This window comes from Delphinus delphis, chromosome 14 (assembly GCF_949987515.2).
Source record: "Delphinus delphis chromosome 14, mDelDel1.2, whole genome shotgun sequence".
NCBI classification, from domain to species: Eukaryota; Metazoa; Chordata; class Mammalia; order Artiodactyla; family Delphinidae; genus Delphinus; species Delphinus delphis.
This window is the reverse complement of record NC_082696.1, coordinates 50,367,600-50,382,965: the sequence shown is the minus strand read 5'-3', so window position 1 is coordinate 50,382,965 and position 15,366 is coordinate 50,367,600. Positions and strand designations below refer to the sequence as shown.

Here is a 15,366-nt window from a genome sequence, read left to right as displayed (position 1 = left end):
TATGTACATAGATACCTATAACACAAAGCAAAATGTTTTTGGTAAAATAATTACCAAAAAGAAGCGTATATGCCAACATATAATTCCTGTAATTCTCAGGCACATTTTTCCCTGTCCATAACAACATATCTAAAGAAAGGATAGAAGTGTATTTTTTTTAAAAAAAGAACTAAAACCTCAAAAATTCTTACCAAGAAGGAGGAGTAAAAACATTTTATATTCATATATTCTGAAGATGTAGTCAGACAATCTTTTTGAAATATACTTTAGTTGGAGCTATTGTTAGTGCCAAACTTTATTCCCTGTGCTATCCAAACATCTGTTTCCTTGACCGATTTTAGGTTCCCAGAAGATTTTAGTTTCTCTGAGATGGTTTCCGATGTAGGAAAAAGTACTTTTTGAAGATTTATGCTGTTAGTAATTTTTTCCCCTTTGTATTCATGTTTTACATTTGAGGAGAAGGTAGATTTGCAATGTTTTCTCCACGCCAGGAATACAAAGTAATGTGGTGTATGTAGATACCAAAATATAAACAGGGAAACTAAGAAAAATAGTTGCTAAAAATAGTTTCTTCATGTAGCATAAAATACACAAAATATAAAGAGATGGCTCACAAATGAAACAAGCTAAAAGATTCTCAGGGAACTTTGTAGCTGTACTTTTTTAACCCCAAACCTTATTTTTTGGTCAGTTATTTGTCATACTTTAACATATAATAGCATTACTAATAGACAACTAATTTGACCAGATTGAATTTAATTTCCTTTCCCTTTCCCACCCTTAATTTTTTTTTAAAGAGGAAGAAAAACCAAAGAGGTGAATAATCTGATTTGAGATCCAACAAGATCTGAGATAATACACAATTTTTTTTTTTTTTTTTTTGCGGTACGCGGGCTTCTCACTGTTGTGGCCTCTCCCGTTGCGGAGCACAGGCTCTGGACGCGCAGGCTCAGCGGCCATGGCTCATGGGCCCAGCCACTCCGCGGCATGTGGGATCTTCCCGGACTGGGGGCACGAACCTGTGTCCCCTGCATCGGCAGGCGGACTCTCAACCACTGCACCACCAGGGAAGCCTGATAATACACTATTTGAAATTAAATATGAACTAAAATTTCCAGGAAACTAAATACCAGATTGGATGAGAAAATATCTAAAATGTCTCATTTATTTAAAAGACTTTTCACATGTAACAAAACATCAGTCTGATGAAATGTACACTAGAGCTGGTTTCCTTGGAGCTTTTTTGGTGGGCGTATGAAGTTTCCCTTGTAAAGCAAAGTTGTTTCATATTCATTTTACCTCTTCACACATGCTAGCGTTACTCTTTTATTTTGGCCCAGCTGAGAGACATGTATAGTAGAAGTGGAAATACTAAATATCAAAACTTTGTTTTAAGATAGACTTAAAACAAATAGAGGATCTTAGTTTAATAAAAAGAGATTATAAACAAGATAGAAATTTATTTTGGGGAAATGTACAGTGTAAAATCCTTTTTCTCCCTTACGTTTTTCTCTGTAAACTGAGTGATAACAAGTTTGTAATTCACCACAAGAATTTGTGATTTGTTGCTTGGAGTATTGCAAAATGACCAAAAACTTATGTAAGCTATTAGTGAACAGTATTTTCATAAGATGGTAAGAATGATGAGGAGGACTAATATGTTATTAAAGGCCATAGGTCTGGGACTTCCCTGGTGGTCCAGTGGTTAAGAGTCTGCCTTCCAATGCAGGATACACAGGTTCAATCCCTGGTCGGGGAACTAAGATCCCACATGCTGCAGGGCAACTAAGCCCGCACGCTTTAGAGCCCAGGCGCCACAACTAGAGAGAAGCCTGCGTGCCACAATGAAGATCCCGCATGCTGCAACTAAGACCCGATGCAGCCAAATAAATAAATAAATAAATAAATATTAAAAATAATACAAGCCATAGGTCCATCAACAGATGAATAAACAAAATATATTCATGTAATGAAATATTGTTCTGCCATAAAAAGGAGTGAAATTCTGATGTGATACATTATGGATAAACCTTGAAAACATGTTAGGTGAGATAAGCCAGATACAAAAGGACAAATATTATATGATTCCACTTACATGAGGTACCTAGGAAAGGCAAATTGATAGAGACAGAAAGTAAAATAGAGGTTACCAGGGGCTGGGAGGAAAGGGGAATAGGGAGTTATTGTTTCGTGGGTGCAGAGTCTCTGTTTAGGATGATGAAAAGTTCTGGAAATGGATAATGGTGATGGTTGCATAACATTGTGAATGTACTTAATGCCATTGAATTATACACTTAAAAATGGTTAAAATGATAAATTTTATGTTATGTGTATTTTACCACAATTTATAAAAAAAGAAAAGAAGCCATAGGACTAGAACGGATATAGGAAACGATCAGATACATCCTCTAGAAACTGCTTGTAAAAAGCAAAGGAAAACAAAACAAAACAGAAAACTCTTACATGTATTTTTTACTGCCTTTTAAGTAGGGAGTTTCCTGTTTTTTTCTTGTACTTTCTTTGAGTTTATTTTGCTGTTCTTTTTTAAAATTTACTGAGATTTTTATCTCACTTTAACCTTCTTTCTTAAATGCATTTAAGGCTATTTATTTCCCTCTGAATAGCTGCATCCATGAAGTTTTGATATTTAGTATTTCCACTCTCAAGTTCAAAGTGTTTTCTAATTTTCATTGTGATTTCTTCTTTAACCCATGAATTATCTAGAAGTCTATTTCTTAATTTCCAAACATATGCGAATTTTCTAGTTATCCTTTTGTTACTGTTTTCTTAATAAATACTTAATTGCATTGTGGTCAGAGAATGTGCCCTTTGTGACTTCAGTTCTTTCAAATTTGTTGAAACTTGCTTTATGGCCAAATATGTGGATAATTTTTGTAAATATTCTCAGCATTCTTGAAAATAATGAGTACTCTCCAGTTATTGTGTGATACATGTAATACCCATTAAGTTATCAATAGGTTTGTTAATTATGCTGTTCAAATCTTTATTCTTATATATTTTTCACATCAGTTATTGAGAGGCTTATGGAAAACATCTCCCACTATGGCTGTGAATTTATCCATTTCTCTTATAATTCTGTCATTGACCTTACATATTTGGAGACTGTTGTAAGTTGCATACAGATTTAAAATGATTCAATATTGCCTCTGAATGGAACTTTTAAAAGTTATTTTTTATCATGAAGGAGTAATTCTCCTTGTTTCAAGCATAGTCATTATTTCCTGATGAAGCATTTTTATCACGTCTGCTTTCAAATCTTTTTTCTTAAAATAAATGTATTTATTTATTTATTTAGGCTGCATTGGGTCTTCGTTGCTGCGTACGGCCTTCCTCTAGTTGCGGTGAGCAGGGGCTACTCTTTTGTTGCGGTGCGTGGGCTTCTCATTGCAGTGGCTTCTCTTGTTGCGGAGAATGGGCTCTAGGCACACAGGCTTCAGTAGCTGTGGCACGTGGGCTCAGTAGTTGTGGCTCGCGGGCCCTAGAGCTCAGGCTCAGTAGTTGTGGCGCATGGGCTTAGTTGCTCCGTGGCACGTGGGATCTTCCCAGACCAGGGCTTGAACCTGTGTCCCCTGCATTGGCAGGCGGATTCTTAACCACTGCGCCAGCAGGGAAACCCTGCTTTCAGTTGTTTATCAGATAATTCTAACATCTCTGTCATCTTGATGTTGGCATTTGATTGTCTTTTTATATTCTGTTTGAGGTCTTTGTGGTTTTTGGTATGAGTGATTTTCAACTGAAACTTGGACGATTTAATAATTTGTCATGAGACTTTGAATCTTATATTTGTTAATTGATATTTTATTGTGGTAAAATATGCATAACATAAGATTTACCACTTTAACCATTTTAAATGTACAGTTCAGTGGCATTAAGTACATTCACATTGTTGAGCAACCATCACCACCATGCATCTCTGGAACTTTTACATCTTCCCAAACTGAAACCCTGTACTCTTTAAATAATCACTCCCTATTCTTTCCCTCCCCCAGATCCTGGTAACCACCTTTCTACTTTCTGTCCCTGTGAATTTGTCATTTCTAGGTACCTTATATAAGTAGAATCATATAATATTTGTCCTTTTTTGTCTGGCCTATTTCATTTAGCATAATGACTTCAAGATTCATTCATCCATGCTGTAGCAAGAGTTAAAATTCCATTCCCTTGGGGCTTCCCTGGTGGTGCAGTGGTTGGGAGTCCGCCTGCCGATGCAGGGGACACGGGTTCGTGTCCTGGTCCGGGAGGATCCTTCATGCCGTGGAGCGGCTGGGCCTGTGAGCCATGGCCGCTGAGCCTGCGCATCCGGAGCCTGTGCTCCGCAATGGGAGAGGCCACAGCAGTGAGAGGCCCGCGTATCAAGGAAAAAAAAAATTGTAAAATTCCATTCCCTTTGAAGGCTAATATTCCATTATATGTTTATACCAATTTTGTTTATCCGTTCATCTGTTGGCCACGTGCTCTAGAGCACGTGGACTTCAGTAGTTGTGGTGCGTGGGCTGAGTAGTTGCGGTGCATGGGCTCTAGGGTGCGCGAGCTTCAGTAGTTGTGGCGTGCAGGTTCAGTAGTTGCGGCTCACGGGCTCTAGAGCACAGGCTCACTAGTTGTGGTGCATGTGCTTAGTTGCTCCGCAGCATGTGGGATCTTCCCGGACCAGGGTTTGAACCCGTGTCCCCTGCATTGGCAGGCAGATTCTTAACCACTGCGCCAGCAGGTAAGTCCCCTTCATTGTGTTTTGATTTGCATTTCTTAAATGATTAGTGATATTGAGCATCTTTTCCTGTGCTTCTTGGCCATTTGCATATCTTCTTTGTGGATCTTATTTAAACTTTCTGTTTTAACTGGTTATTTGGACACTCTTCTGGAAGGAGGAGAGACACTGCCTTGTCACTGCCAGACATAGGTAGACGTCTGGATTCCCTATTCAGCCTATTGACACCTGAGGCAAGGGTACTCCTTGTTACTACTGGTGGAAGGGTTTAATTTCCACTGACATTGTGGGGATGGGGAGGATGCTCATTATTGACTGACAGGGATGAAAGTTCCAGCTCCCTACGTGGCCTTCCATCTCTTTTTTTTTTTTTTCCTCACCACGTGGCATATGTGGGACCTAAGTTCCCAACAAGGGATCGAACCCACATCCCCTGCACTGGAAGTGCAAAGTCTAAACCACTGAACCACCAGGGAAGTCCCTGGCCTTCCTTCTTTGACATTAGCCTGGCAGGAGTGTTCATGGGCCTCATGACATCCTTGTGAGATTTTAATTCAAGGCTCCCTTCAGCCTTTGCTAAAATGGGTGGAGGTGGCACCACAGTTTTCTGTGGTGTTTGCTGCAGTAGAACTGTTATCGTCTAAAAGTTTTCTTTCTTGTTACACTGCCATTTTCCTGGTCCTTTGGCTAAAGAGAGCAGGCTTTTGTTGGAGCCTCATTTGTCTGTGTCAGTTGGCATTTCTGGGTCGCCGGCTTCTTCACTTCTAAGTCTGAGATATATGAGTCAAAAGAAGACTAGAGAACTCACCATTCTATTGTTATTCAGGTCTTGAGGTCCTTCGCTGTTTTTCTTTCTTTCTACTATTTGGTGTTTTCTTATGTTTGTTTTATATATAATTTCCAGGATTTTAAACTGTACATAGCAGGAGGAACAGGGGAATGTACAGCTACTGTCTTCCCAAAAGCAAAAGTCAGTTTATTAGAAGTTCTTGTCTGCTAATTCTATCATCTCTTGTCATTTCTGATTTTGTTTCTATGGTCTGATTTTTTTTTCCTGGTTGTGGGTCCTATTTTCCTGCTACTTTGCCAGTTTAGTAATTTGTGATGGGATGATGGACATTGTGATTATTGCACTGAGTCTCTGTTATTTCCTTTAAGACTGTTGACTTTTATTGGCAAGTGGTTTTTTCTTGCAGGTCATCCTGATCCTCTGAGGCTTGTTTTTAAAATTTGTTATCGTGTCTAGTGTAACCTTTACTCTAGGACTATATTTTAACCTTCTTCTGGATGTCACCCCTATAGGTTCTCTACTGAATCCCCCCTCTTAGTGTTCACTGAAGTCTCTCTACTTTGGCTGTTCAGAATGCTTACATCTCCCAGCTTTGTGTGGATTGTTCTCCGCCCAGTCTTGTCAAGTTTCATCATATACATGTGCAATTTTACATTCAGCTAAAGATTACAGACCTTTTCTATGTAGATTATCTGAAGCTCTTTCTCTGTATAACTTCCTCCTCACTGAACTGTACCATACAAATTGCAACTGCCTCAGCTTTCCAAAACCCTGATGTTGTCTCCTCAACTCATTTAGACTGCTGTGCTGAAGTCTAGAAATTGCCTCTAGATGGAAAGCCAGGGGAAATATAATACTTGCTTGCCTAATTTACTTCCCACGTCTCAGGGATTGCTGTCCTTTGCTACCCATTGTGTTATGTCTGACATCAGATGTTTCACATGTTTTATCCAGTGTTTTAGTGATTTATGACAGGAGGGCAAAATTGAGTTTCAGCTACTCTGCCTTGGTCAAAACCATTAGTCTTTTTCTTAATTTTTAGTTGTAAAAAAGAATAATGCAGGATTTTATTTTATTTTTTTTGTAATTTGGGAGCTCAGAGCCATATTTTTCCATAGATACAAAAATATAAATAGGATAACTATAAAAAAAAAAACAGTTATGGGCATGTCTTTCTCTCCCATGTTTAGAGGATTTGTTAAGTAAAAGATGGTATAGTCACATGAGGGGATATACTAGAGTTATTTAGAATGACATTTTCAAAACACGTGATAATGTAGAATAATGCTCATGGATAATATGAGTGAAAAAAATACGATGTAGGAGTATATTACTCTCTCAACTATGAAAGTAATATACATACATGGAAAATAGTGGAAATAAATATCCCAAAATGTAAAGAGAACTTATTTCTGAATAATAAGATTATAGATGATTTAAATTATCTCTTTTAGACCTTTCAAAGACTTCTGGAATGATACTGTATTATTTTTATAATAAAAAACATTTTTAAGTAGGTAAATTTTTACCCACCCTTCCTAGCAAATCAGCAGACCTGGATAAGACTACCCATATTCAAAACTGAGAAATCAGCAAAAAGCAAAATGGACTGAACATGGGTCCCATGTATAGAGACTGTTAAAAAGATGAAATGACAGGCATAAGAAGGAAGCATCAGGAGCAGATGGGAGAGGTAGGCATGAACCAACAAGTAAAAGCACTTGAAGAATATGCTTTAGAAGAAGAATTATCTCAGGAAATGGGAGATTTTTTTTTTTCAGATAACACTTTGTTATATTTTAAAAGAAATTAGGGACTTTCCTGGTAGTCCAGTGGTAAAGAATCCACCTTACAGTACAGGGGACGCAGGTTCCATCCCTGGTCGGGGAACTAAGATCCCACATGCCATAGGGCAACTAAGCCCACGCACCACAATTACTGAGCTCATGTGCCTCAACTAGAGAGCCTGTGTGCCACAAACTACAGAGCCCACACACTCTGGAACCCGCACACCACAAGTACAGAGTCTACGTGCCTTAGAGCCTGCACACCACAACTAGAGAAGAGAAAACCTGCACGCCACAACTAGAGAGAAGCCTGCGCACCACAACGAAGAGCCTGCGCGCTGCAACGAAAGATCCGATGCAGCCAAAAAATAAATTTTTTTTTTTAAATCTTTTTTTTTTTGTTGTTGTATGTGGGCCTCTCAATCTTGTGGCCTCTCCCGTTGCGGAGCACAGGCTCTGGATGTGCAGGCTCAGCGGCCATGGCTCACGGGCCCAGCTGCTCCACGGCATGTGGGATCCTCCCGGACCGGGGCACGAACTCGTGTCCCCTGCATCAGCAGGCGGACTCTCAACCACTGTGCCACCAGGGAAGCCCTTTTTTTTTTTTTTTTTTTTAAAAAGGAGAGTGAAAATACAATAGGACTAGTTAACAGAAAAAGAAATTAAAGTTATGGTACTGATGAAATAAGAAATCAGAGATGAAAAATGTAAAATCAGATGAAAAATGAGCTGGCAGAGCTAAAATAAAACAGACTGAAGGTGGACCCATTAAAAAAGTGAAAAGTGTTTTAGCAAAAGTAAGTTAAAGAATCAACACTACTGAAAATAAAATCACCTATACAGAGATCAGAGTTAAGAAAAGAATCACACTAAATGAAGTCAGAATAGTCAGAGATAAAAACTATTACAGAGAAGGTGCTAGTATGGAAAATAGACAACAGAGATCAAATATTCACATAATTAGTATTTCTAAAAAAGAGAACATAAAGATAAAAGAATAATGTATTTTTCTGGTGCAAAACTGCACTTTAAGGATAAAGAGAGAATCCTACAATTACATAGAAGAAGAACCAATGGGAAAAAAATCAAGCTGGACTGAGACTTTTCCACCACAAGTTGATACTGGAATAGAATAGAATAGTTTTTACTATATTAAAAAAGAAAAGATGTGTCCTCTTGTCAGCTAGGCTGTTATGAAAATCCAAGCCCACAGATGTATATTTTTGGATATATGGTAACTCAAGAATTACAGCCCTCATGAAACTTCCTGAAGAACTTACTTTAAGACTTTGTACTACCAGTCAAAGCTAATAACTTATTAATGGAGATATTATGGTAAGAAAACATTGGTGGTAGGACATTGAATTTGATTAAATAGTGTCTTACTTTGGTCTGTAAATCAGACAATAAAATTTTTTTCATATCGTGTGAACTTCTGTAGTTGAGTTAACCACAGAATGCAAACAGTATAAAAAAGGGACCTCAACCCACACTAGCAGTTTGAGTAGAGAAGATGGCACATGTAAGGAGTATTTCCTAAGAGCCGATTAGGTTTAAATTAAGACCTAAAGGACAAATTAAAGTTACCAGGCAAAGTGAGAAAGGGCATTCATCATGGAAGAAAAAGCACATGGGAAAGACAGAAGCATGAGAATTACAGATTAAAAATGCTGTGATTAGTACTTAGCTCATTGAGTTTTCATAAAATAACTATTACTATTCTTCTGTTTACTTGAGGCTTGGGAATTTATTTAAAACTCAGATTTTCCCCCACCCAACATAAAAGCAGAATATGTTTTGTATTGTATGTAAGTGGAAAAAAAAACATTTTGGTAGTTAACATTCCCTTATTTATATAAAGAAGATGGTTAGTATTATGATTATTGTGCCTGCTTCAAACTTGAAACTTCATTATGACTTGATGTCCTGATTTTGCTGATTTACTCTTGAAGAATCTTTGTTGTGATTTTAGTAAAACTTAGGTAATTCTTCTGAAGTATGCAAACAGATATAGTTTTGGAAGCATTTGTTGGTATCTACGTAGCACCAATTTATCAAATTAAATACATCTGTCTCAGTCTCTGCACTGCAGTATTTTAAAGCAGACTGATAATCTATACCAGGGGTTAATAAACTACAGCCAGTGGCCAAATCTGGCCTGCCACCTGTTTTTGTAAATAAAGTTTTATTGAAAAACGTAATGCTCATTTGTTTATGTATTTTCTACGTCTGTTTTCACACTACTATAGTTGCAGAGTTGCATAGTTATGGCAGAGAACTATGGTCTTTAAAGCCTGAAGTATTTACTGTCTGGCTCTTTAAAGAAAAGGTTTTCTTACCCCTGATCTATGCAACATACAAAGGACAGAGTGACAAAAAACTGTTAAAAATAAAATGTAAATAACACTTGTTTTCCATAAACTATGAGTTGTTTTATTTGATGGAAATTATGTGTCAGCATAGATTCATTAGTAGGTCTTGGAGAAGGCAGCATTTCAAGAGCTTGCTGGATAAATGGTTGATTGAAAGGAGGATGCTTGGTGAACTAAAGGCAAGAGGGTGGTCTAGTATCAGTTTCAAATAATTTGGTAACTTGAGAAATATCAGCTTTGCTAGGATCAGCTTTCTTAGAATGCCTTCAATTGTATACATTTTAAAAGAATAATATCTTAAATGTACAGGCATTGAATAATACTTGAACATAATCTCACTGCATTGTAAACATTATTTAAAACTATTGTGGTTAAAAGAAAAAGGGGACCAACTGATATTTTGATCAGAATAGTTTCTTAGGTTAATTTCAACTGGACTGCTATTATTAGCCTTCTTGATAAATGGATTGCCTGGCAAGCATTGCTCTTCCCATGTGGTCAAATCTTGCACTCCATATTTTGGAGGGTGTTTTATATTTAGGTAAATCTCTCTGTTCACTCCATCACTTACACCTACATCAACCATTTTGTTTGATTCATTCTGTAATGAGCCCTGAAAGAGATAAATGCTATACATAATTTTTAGAGTTAAAAAAAATTCTCCATGTGAATTTCATTAACTTTCTTTTTATGATTTTCTTATTTGGTTTAACAGTATAGACAAATCTCAAATAATCCTCTTGTGGGAAATGTTCTAGTGCAATATCGTATGTAGTATTTTTGCCACAAAACAATAGAATCTGTTATCAATAATACAGCACTTTAACTCTCGTTGACACTAACATTTTAGCAAACTAATCCTTAAATTTTTTATTTCTATTTAAAATTAAGTGAGTTAGGTGATTAATAGATTACTGAAATGATAACTGTAAGCTGGTCAAAAATAACCAGCAAGGAATTCTACAGTATAATTTTCTCTTTGATGAGTGTCAGATGACGAAATTGGAGAAAAATAAGATACTAGCATTAACATTTATAAATACGAATTTCCCTTTTCCTGATAAAAGAGTTGCCCACTTGGTAAGCATCATATTCTGATTTGTTTTAACATTTGTTGAGTGTAAATATGCAACATATAAAAATACTTTGTAATCTAAGGTAGTAATAGTTTTGTTATTATTACTGTTTTTATAATATTAGTTTAGTGTCAAGCAATGACTTCATTTCTTCTACTTGGTTGTTAATGTTTCTTAGCTGTTATGCATCCTTTATCTAAAGCTTGAAAAAAAATAAATTAAGCTATGTATTAGCCTTTATGTTTTTGTTTCCTGTGGGTTTTTTTCTTTATGTTTTTGTTTCCTGTGGGTTTTTTTCTGTTATACCTATAGTGAACTTTTTTTTTTTCTCTACTGAACTCTGAGACTATTACCATGGTGTGCTCTCTAGTTATAAACTTTAGCAAAATTGTGTATAACCCTTATATAAAATTCTTCAGTGTTCACCCTTTGTCCAGCCACCTGTATAAGGATTTATAGACTTGCTAAGTGTATTTTTGCTGTTTTTTCTGGCCACAATTTTCATTTCATTGGTGAAATTGATTTGTCAGTTTGTTCATTATAACTTTCAATACTAGAGCTTTCACAGGGCTAAATAATCAGAATCAGCCTTTGAGGTCAGTGTCAGCCCCACTGACCTCCACTGTGTTGTCACCTGAGTCAGCCTAGCAGGGATTAATCCTTTGTTAGTGTGATAATGTCTTTACTTATGAGTTGGCTTTTTAATACTTAAGATTGAAAGAAACAAAAGACAGAACAAAAGTAGTAAATTGAAATCCTGAATTGAAAAGAGTTTTGGCTTTCCCCCCCAAACCACTAAAGTGTTCATTTGAATTTTAGTATTTAATATTTTAAGATACAAAAATTACTGTTTGACTTGCAAAACATTTCTATAATTAGCAAGTTTTAGGCAGATAAATTAAGTAAATTACCTAAGATGTTTTCATAAACCTATTTTATATATGTTTGAGAAAATGTATTTTAAAAAATTGGCTATAGTACAGGCATTAAACTTTATTTGTAATAGTGTTTTTGTGCTGTGTCCATGAAATTAATAAGTATCTAGAATAAAAATTGTTGTGATATGGATTTAAAATGTAATTTTGTCCATCTTCATACCAGAGTATATACCTTCTATTAGTCAGAGCCTACCTATGAAATAGTAATTTTGGCTGTATGCCTTTTAAAATACTATTTTCCATCAATGTCTTATATAAAATGAGAATAACTATTTCCCATGAAATATATAAATATATATTTGTATTTGTATAATTATATATAAAATATATAGCTACGTATTTATATCAAACTGGAATACAGCAAGCTATTGCTTATATGTAAAACACGTACTGTTTAAGTCTTGAATTCTCTTCTCTTAGAATAATAAATAGTTATTTTTGGTTAAATTACAAGAAATCAATTCTTTGATGACGAAAATGGTTTAAGGGAAGTGTGTCTTAAATATGAATTAGCTGTTTCTTTGACTCATGAGACAAATTAGTTTAATTACATGTGGCAATTTTCTTGACTAGTGATGTAATGTGAAATAAAATTCTCCCTTTCCCCTCCCTGAAAACTCAAGCCAATTAATAGAACTTTTAAGCTCTTTGTCATAGGCCACCATGGAGGTCTGCAGAGAAGAACTTTAATCCAATCAACATTTCATTTAGATCATGAAAAGAAAGCATGAGGAGAAGCTCCTGTAAGAGAGGGTGTTACTATGATTCCAACCATGAAGAGATGTGAGGAATTTGTCAAATTAACCAAGAGGTCCTCATATTTAACGCATAAATGTGTCAAAACTAACAGAATAATTATTTAATTGCTTGAACTCTATATTGAGAAAACTCTAAAAAGCCACAACTGTTTTCTTCAAAGCCTTCACTGTTAGGCTGGATGGACAGGGCAAAGGGAGGTTGTGAGAAATCCAGATAGCAAATAACACTGGTCGGAGCTGGTCAGAAAAGGGAATAGATAATTAGACGTAATTAGCGTGTATGAATTGTTGTCTCTCTGCCCTTAGCTTGAATAAATTTTGAAGAAAAAACCCTAGTGGTGAAAATCCTTTGATGTAGGAAGAGTCATTGTGGTTTGGCAGCATAAAGGCAGTGTTTTATACTTCTTACATAATGGTGGTGATACAGAAAGAGTGAATGGATCCGCTTCCCCCACCCCCACCCCCACCCCCCCGCTTTTGCTTTATAGCAAGGACTTTTGGATTCTCTTGAAACAAAATGCATCACAAGTTTTCAGTTGTTAGTAACGAGGTAGCAGACCTCATCAGTGCTCAGAGGAAGCCATCTTTAGCTTTTGTTTAAATCTTAATCACAGTTTTTTTTTCTTTCTGGGAAATCTGTTTTCTTAAATTAGCACTTCTTTTCCCTTCTTTGCTTGCACCTCCAATAAGAGAAAGGAATAATGATCAAGAAAACTAAATAGAGGAGTTAAAAATTATCACAAAGAAGACTTAATACTTTTCTGTTTTTAATTCCATATGAAAAAGATTACTATATTCCTTTTTGCCTCAGATTGGTAATATTCTAATGAGGTTGTTTTATAATAAAATGTATAAGAAAACATATAGAGGATGATTTTAGATTGGTTTTTAAAAAAGCCTATTTTTCAAATTGAAATTACACAAAGTAAAGTGGTAACTATGTTTCTATTTCACTGTAGTTAAGTTCTTAAATGGAAATCAGTTTGGTTTCAAAATGTTACTCAGTAGATTTACTGTACTTACTTGAGGGACTTAGTGGAAATACAGGTTTGGGAACCTGGCTCTGTGTGGATATTTTGTGTCTACTACTGGGAACACAGGAAATATTCTTGAGAAAGAATTGCATTTATTTTCAAATTTTCTGAGACCTGAAACGATAAATCATCTAAAATGTAGTAACAATTTATTCTGGTAGCTGAATTATGTTCACTTTGACTATCTAAAATATTTTTAAAAATTAGCCCTCAGCAAAAAGAGAAATTAGCTATTTCAAAACTCTAATGTAAATCATGTATTTGGTGGGGGTGGCTAAAACAGTTTACACTTTAATATCAGAATAGTTTATCTCTAAGTTTATATTTCTGATAAATTTTTACCCTCTTCCATCAGCTATTTTGGAATTACATTTAAAACAAAATCTACCCTTCAATTACTTAAATGTTCAGATTTCCTTCTAATTAATATTCTTTTAATATATTTTATTTATAAGATTTTCTGCAGTAGTCATCAGCGATCCATTTCTTTTTTTTTTTTTTAATATTTATTTATTTATTTTTGGCTGTGTTGGGTCTTTGTTGCTGCGCACGGGCTTTCTCTAGTTGTGGCGAGCAGGGACTACTCTTCATTGCGGTGCGTGGGCTTCTCATTGCGGTGGCTTCTCTTGTTGCAGAGCATGGGCTCTAGGTGCTCGGGCTTCAGTAGTTGCGGCGCACGGGCTTAGTTGCTCCGTGGCTTGTGGGATCTTCCCGGACCAGGGCTCGAATCCATGTCCCATGCACTGGGAGGCGGATTCTTAACTACTGCGCCACCAGGGAAGCCCCATGTGATCCATTTCTTAGTGTGTAATCTGTGAATCTATTTTTGTAAGTACTGCTTTGCTTTAGTGTATTTTTGTTCTGACATTTTGATTCTGGATAGACTTCTTTCAAGCCACAATGCTCTGAGATGCTTTTGGCTACTTAACCCATTTTGCATATTGTGCCATTTGTAGAATAAAGTAGGCTTTTATACTTGAAGTTGATTTGAACTCTGAAAGGCAACACCTGAACATCTCACAAAACTGGATAATTATGGCTGATTGTGTTTTTCAGGTATAGGTCACAGGAAATTCATTTGGGGTAAAGTATGTACAAAGCTAAGAAATATGCAGATTTTCTGTTGTAGGATTGTGTAAAAATTATTTACAGTTAATACTTGCATAAAGGTTAGAAAGGTTGATGAAGTGATATTTAGTTTTGCTTTACTATTCACTGCATGTCAGAATGTAATTATGACTGATTCATGAAACTGTCTTAGAAACGAACCATCTTTATTAAAATGCTGATCAAGATAAGAGCTGACAGTAATAAAGAATAGAACATTTTAGTCTTGTTGCTTTTGAATGATTGCTAATTACCCCAGAGGTCATGTATAGTGCTTGGTAGGATTCATTGACATTATTTCTTTTAAGTCTGCTGTTTCAACAACATCTGAGCATGAAGACACAAACTGTGTGCACACTGAACAATAGTTTGGCCAAGTTTTTGAGGCTTCAAGATATCCAAGAAATCTTTTCCTGCTATAGTAAATTTAGCTTTTCTCTCTCAAAATTATAGTATATTAGGGGTGCATGGTCCAAAACACTTTATATATTTATTTACTACTGACTGTATCTATACTTCCCATTTTTAAGTTGGTATTAAATAGTATATGTAGGTTATTGAGACAATGACCACTCTGAATAGTCACACAAATATATAAAATTAATGAGAACAAAGTGTAGATTGGCACTTAAATTAGACTTAATAAAAAGACTTATTGATGTATAATCAGAATGTACTCTTACCATCTGTAGTCAGTATTCAACTTGTTTTTGTTGTTATTAAATGTGAACTTTGTAATTTGTCTCTGAAGACATGTAGAAGCTCTTTTAGTGTATTT

The 15,366-nt window shown here is 35.8% G+C and overlaps 1 protein-coding gene across 5 annotated transcripts in view; it reads left to right on the top strand.

The window, feature by feature from the left end:
* Positions 1-15,366, top strand: part of AFG1L (AFG1 like ATPase) — a 216,239-nt gene that overhangs the window by 113,403 nt on the left and 87,470 nt on the right. The gene's annotated exons all lie outside the window — the stretch shown is intronic.